This window comes from Kogia breviceps, chromosome 14 (assembly GCF_026419965.1).
Source record: "Kogia breviceps isolate mKogBre1 chromosome 14, mKogBre1 haplotype 1, whole genome shotgun sequence".
In the NCBI taxonomy this organism is placed as follows: domain Eukaryota; kingdom Metazoa; phylum Chordata; class Mammalia; order Artiodactyla; family Physeteridae; genus Kogia; species Kogia breviceps.
Window position 1 is genome coordinate 62630955 of NC_081323.1, and position 6448 is coordinate 62637402.

Genomic DNA, 6448 nt, shown 5'->3' on the forward strand with positions numbered 1-6448 from the left:
CATGGTATTATGAATTGTCACGTTAGGCTTCATGTATCTGTGTTTCCTAGTATTCTGAAGAGAGCATCGGAGCTGTCACATGTGTCACCTGAATTCAAGTTTGAGAACCAGACTTTTGGGCCAGGGGAACAGCATGAATTCAGGTGAAAGAGGATGGTGGTGTTTGGAAGTAGTAAGTGGCTGGAGTAGGGATGTGCAGAGGGGAGAAATGGGAGATGAGGCTAGAGTGGGGAGGTTAAGGAATTTATTATCTAGCTGAAGGTTTATATTTTGGAGAAATCATACAGATACAAGGTTTTTGAACTGGTATTAGGGAAGAAGAAGAGGTGATGAATTATGCTTTAGGAAAGCTAATATTGCTGTGGTATTGTAGTGATTAAAAAAAATGTCATGCCCACAAATTCTTTGAAACTTAAGTGATGGAGTTTTGTTCCCCTCCGCTTGAGTATAGACTGGACTTAGTAGACTTGCTTCTAGCAAATAAAATAGAGCAGAAGTGATGGGATGTCACTTTGGAGATTAGATTATAAAAAGACTATAGTTTCAAACTTAAGTGTTCTTTTCCCCTCCATCTTTCCCCCTACCTCTCCCTCCATCTTTCCTTTGTTCAAAATTACTTGCTCTGGGTGAAGCCAGCTACCAAGTCCTGAGACTACTCAGGCAACCTGCCAGCAAGTGAGCTTGGAAGTGGATCCTCCTCCAATCAATCCTGCAGACTTTTGAGAGATCCTGAGCCAGAACCATCTAAGCTATGCTGCTTCCAGATTTCTGACCCACACACATAAACTATGAGATAATGATTGTTTGTTATTTTAAGCCACTAAATTTGGGCTTGGTAATTTGTTATCCAAAAATAGATAACTAGTGGAAATGTGTAGCTGTCCCATCTTCAGACCCATCAGCTGTGTTGATGTAAAAGTCCTGTTAGGACCTCACACCCAAAACAAGTTCCACCATGAACTCATTATCTTCCTCTCAGACCTGCTCTTCGTATGTTTTCTGTCTCAGTTCATGGCACCACAAACTCACTGCCTAGTTGCCCAAGCCAGAATATGGGAATCCTCCTTAATTCTTTTCTCTTCATCCTCCATATATGGTCAGTAACAAAGTCTTGTTGTTTATTTCTTCTAAATATTTCTTGCATTCATCCAATCCTTTTTATCCCTTCCATCTTGTGATGCAAACTATCGTTACTTTTTTCCTAGACTACTGTACCAGCCTCCTAAGTTGTCCTCCTGCCTCCAGTTTTGCATATTATAGTCCATTCTTTGCCCTTCGGTGGGAGTGATCTTTGTAAAGGGCAGATGTGGTCCTATCAAACCTGATCATGCTTAACCAACTTCCTTGCAATATCATTGTCATTAGCATGAAATACAGATTCATTAATTTGCCTTATACATATCCGAGTGTACATTTGTTTTCTGGTGTCCCATCTGGTTTAGAATTTGTCCTGGAAAAAAAATGTCCCAGTTTGAAAAATAAATTATGTGGTCATCCTCAACATATTAGGCACTCTTCATCTGCTGCCTCCCATATTACCTCCCTGACTTCATACCCCGCCTCTCACCCCCCCTTCAGTCTTTAGATCTTGGTTTCAACTCTGCAGTTCCCACTTGTCTTCATACCTTCTAACATGCTGTAACTTCTTCCTGGAGCACTACCACCTGCAAAGTCGTCCTACCATAATTGGCTGTCCCCTGCTTGAGGAAAAGCTCTGAGAGGGCAGGGGAGAGCCAATTAATGGTAGGAAAACTATAAATGATATCTTCACCATTGTATCCTTAGCACCTAGCCCATATATGACATAATACTCACTTGAAGAATGAGTAACGCATTGTAATGGCCTGAGACAGGGCTTAGGTTGACGAGAATAGGAAACTATTGTGGTTTTCTAGGTATTGAGGTCTAATAGCGTGATAGCAGTGAGCACAAAGTATAAGACTTGAACAAAAATTGGATAAACAAGAAGGGAAATTCAGATTATTCCCAAATTCTGAATAACTGGGCCAATCGGTGGTTTTGTTAATAGAGCTTGGGAAGGCAGGAGGAGCAGTAGATTTGGAAAGAAAAATATGATATTCTTTTTCAATATTGAGTTTGAAGTTCCAGGGGTACATCTGTGTGGATCTGGAACGTGGAGGAGAAGGTTCGTGAACTTAAATAGGAAATGTGAAAGTCATGGAAATGATGGTTAAAACTGTGGAGAGGGCTTCCCTGGTAGCGCAGGGGTTGAGAGTCCGCCTGCAGATGCAGGGGACACGGTTCGTGCCCTGGTCCGGGAAGATCCCACATGCCGCGGAGCGTGTACGCCCATGAGCCATGGCCGCTGAGCCTGCGCGTCCGGAGCCTATGCTCCGCAACGGGAGAGGCCACATCAGTGAGAGGCCCGCGTACCGCAAAAAAACAAAACAAAACAACTGTGGAGAGACTTCCCTGGTGGTCCAGTGGTTAAGACTCCACGCTTCCACTGCAGGGGGCACTGGTTCGATTTCTGGTCTGGGAACTAAGATCCTGCGTGCCATTTGGTGCAGCAGAAAAAAAAAAACCAACTGTGGAAATAGATTAGATTTCAAAGAGAAGAAGCATAGAGTCAAAGAGAAGAAGCATAGAGTCAGAATAGGGCTATGGAGAAACCCTCAGTTAGGGGACAGGAGGAAAAAGAGCCTGTAAAAGAGAACTAGTTGATGTAAAAGAGGATGCTTAGGAATGGAGAAATGAGGATGCGTTAATACTGTCGAATACTAAAGAACTTCTAAAAGGCCAATTTGTTGGGCAGTTGGGTCATGGTGACCTTACAGAAAGCAATTTCAGTAAAGAATTATGAGGAATGTGAGGAGAGAGGAAAAATGGAACATTGGAATATTTTAAACTTTTACCATTAAGGCAAATGAAGTAAGGGAAAATATTTTTGTGTCCCAGGGAATTCTTTATATTGACAATTCTCTTTACTATCAACGATAACATATATAATAGCACTTGCCCATCTCTCTATATGGCATTTATTGAGTTACTTGTTAGCATTTTTGATTTCTCCAAAGTTTGAACGTCTGTGGCCTTATCCTATTCACTTTCAAGCCATAGGGCCCAACTCGTGTAGGTGCTTACCACCTGTTAAGCTTACAACTTAACAGGCATAAGGCATACGAGGCAGGAAGTGGTAAATGCTGTTAAGTGGTATAAGATGCCGCATGAACTCAGATTACTTAAAAACTGAAAGAATAGCAGTAGTAAGAAGAGTTCTTAAAATAGTGTTTCACCCTGCTTTGATAATAACTGTTGCTTAGTTTGTTTTCTCTGTGTACTGCATTGAATCTTTGAGGACCAGAACTAGGGTTTAGTTATTTTGGTACACACAGGGTATGCCTGGCCTGAGGTGAGCAGACGCTGAGTCTGTGAATCCCTTTCTGCCGCCTTAAGGCTTTACTCTTAATTTTCCTCTTACTGTTCCGTTTTCTTCATTTTCCCCTTCTCCAGTAGCTGTCTTTGCTTCTTGTGTGTTAAGAGGTAGTGTCATGCTACTTCTCCTTTTTTCCCCCTACTTTTCTTTTTCTTTTGTAGTCAAGTGCTTTCTCCTGACTCCTTGGTTTCAATCACACTATTCCTATTGCCTGTAAAGTCACCAGTGACCTTTTAAGTCAAATAATTTTTTAAAAATCCAAGGAATTTTATCCCTTGCTAAATATTTGTGCCTGCTATTTATTAAGACCTGAGTTAGCCATTAGTGAGCACTAGTTTTAAATCTGAAATGTACTCCATTTTTCTCTGTGTAAGTATAGTTGCCGCAATGTTATTTAACTTTGGGATTTATGCTGGAAAATATTTTACTCCACCAGTTCGTCTTTTATTTTTATTTATTTATTTTTGGCTGCACCATGCGGCATGCAGGATCTTATTTCTCCCACCAGGGATTGAACCCGTGCCCTCGGCAGTGGAAGCGTGGATTCTTAACCACTGGACCACCAGGGAAATCCCCCAAATGGTCCTTTAAAACAAGCTAATCTGAAAAACTAATCCATAATATTTTATTAAATTTCACTCAATAGCCTGAGGGTAAATATTTCATTAATAAATTAAATAACTTAAAATTTTCTTAAACTGCTGTCAGTTCTACCTTTTCTTTTTAAAGCTTTTCAAACTCAAGATACTGCTGAGCACACACAAGATTGATACTATGTAAACTCTCTCTATCCAGACTCCACATATTAAATTACATTATTTATGCCTATCTATCCTTTACCCACTAAAAATAATGAATTTTTTAAAGAATTAAATATGATAATTGCCAGCCAAAATGAACATAGTATTGTACTTGTAAAGGAATACTATAGGTAGTCTTAATAGTGGAGATTGAGTTAAAGGAAAACTAAATGTAATAAGTATCCTGAACCATGTATGTGAATTACTTTTAAAAAATTAATACATACATTAACATCTGGGAAGAAATGAAAGTAATTAGCATGTACATTTCTAATTGAGCAATTACTAAGTTTTGTGGTATGATTTCTTTTTATAGTAAACATACATTAAGGAAGAGACATTCAATATTTTGAGTACCCAGGTCTCACTGAATACTATTGTTTCTCTGAAGGTACTGAAAGAGGTTTCTCTTTAAACTTCTTGAAATTTTTTTTTAGTAGTTGCAAAATCTGCCTGCTTAACAAAATGGCATTAACTATATGCAAAGTAGTATATAATCTTATAAAGGGTTTAATAAATCATAATGCAATTACCTGCAAAGAATGTATGAACATGTTGCTAGATGGTAAACAAAGTTTAAGAAACAGCAAGCTTAATAATGGAGCTCAAATTCCAGTTATTTGAAAATAAATATTTGCTAGAATCAACTAGTAAATCTAAACAGTCCTGCAAAATTAGAATAATTACAAATGACAGAACAACAACAAACAAGCCATATAATTAATTATCCATGTCTGGGTTATCTAAAAGCAATTTAAAAAATCTTAGTGTCCTCAAGATACTCATCCTGGTATTGAAATCTGCTAGGAGATATTAACCTAGACATAGTAGAATCAAGAGGTGAAACAATATTGCTCAAATATAGAATGTGACATTTTAAGGAAGGTAGGAAGAACATGGTCTTTTTGGTCAGAAAGATCTGAGTCTGAATCCCAACTCAGCGATATACTAGTTATTTAGCTTTGGACAAATTAGCTAATCTCCCAAGCCTCAATTTCTTTGTCTGTAAAATGAAGCTAGTTCTCCATTGGAATTGTTAAGAGATTAAATGAGGTAACATATATATATATATATATACATAGTACCTGGCACATACATAATAGCACAGGGCCCTTTGCTGAAAATAGTCATTAAATGGATTGGAAAGTGAAATGTGCATCTTAGGGCCTGAAAAAGGGGAGGCCTGTACCTCAACTCAAGCAGGGAAGAAGGGGCTGGTAAGTCAAGAAATTTTTATTAGATTCTGATTTAAAAATTAAAAAAAAAAATGTGAGGGCCTTAGGGAAGGAGAAGCAAGAGAACAATGAGATCACCAGAAAGGAGAGAAGAAAATGAAAAGGTTTTCAGTAGAGAAACTTTATCATCCTGTTTGCTGTTCCTCTCTAGCTCTCTTCTTGTACCTATATAGCTGTGTGGGTACCTCGAGCACCTCTTGTTGCTCAGTCTCATGATGTACACCAACCCTTCCTTGTACACCATTTAGGTAGACAACTTTTTAATCCAGTCAGTCTCAATTTAGAGGAATTATATTCTTTGAGAAGTGTTATTAAGGCTATTTAAAAAAAAAAACAAACTTATTTATCTGGCTGTACCAGGTCTTAGTTGCGAGAGATGCGGGATCTTTAGTTGTGGCATGTGGTATCTAGTTCCCTGACCAGGTATTGACCCGGGCCCACTGCATTAGGAGCGTGGAGTCTTAGCCACTGGACCACTGGGAAGTCCCATTAAGGCTACTTTTAAGAGTGACTTCTAGGCTTTAAAAAGAAAAAGCATTTTCAGTACCACTGATCATCTTTTATCTTTGAAGATAAGCAGCTGACAACTTCTTGGAGGACTGTGTTCTTTTAACCATACCAGTATTTAACTGGTGAATGTTACTGACAGTGCAAAGTGCATCTTTACTCATATTAGGACTGTTTTCAATAGCCACTGAAAGTATTGTTAGGTCATCAATAAGGGATCAATAAAAGAACTTCTGGGCTTCCCTGGTGGCGCAGTGGTTGAGAGTCCACCTGCTGATGCAGGGGACATGGGTTTGTGCCCCAGTCCAGGGAGATCCCGCATGCCGCGGAGCGGCTGAGCCCGTGAGCCATGGCCGCTGAGCCTGCGCGTCCGGAGCCTGTGCTCCGCAAGGGGAGAGGCCACGACAGTGAGAGGCCCGCGTAACGGCAAAAAAAAATAAAATAAAAATAAATAAATAAAAGAACTTCCAAAAGTTATTCATACATGTAATTTAATAAAATAAATCTAC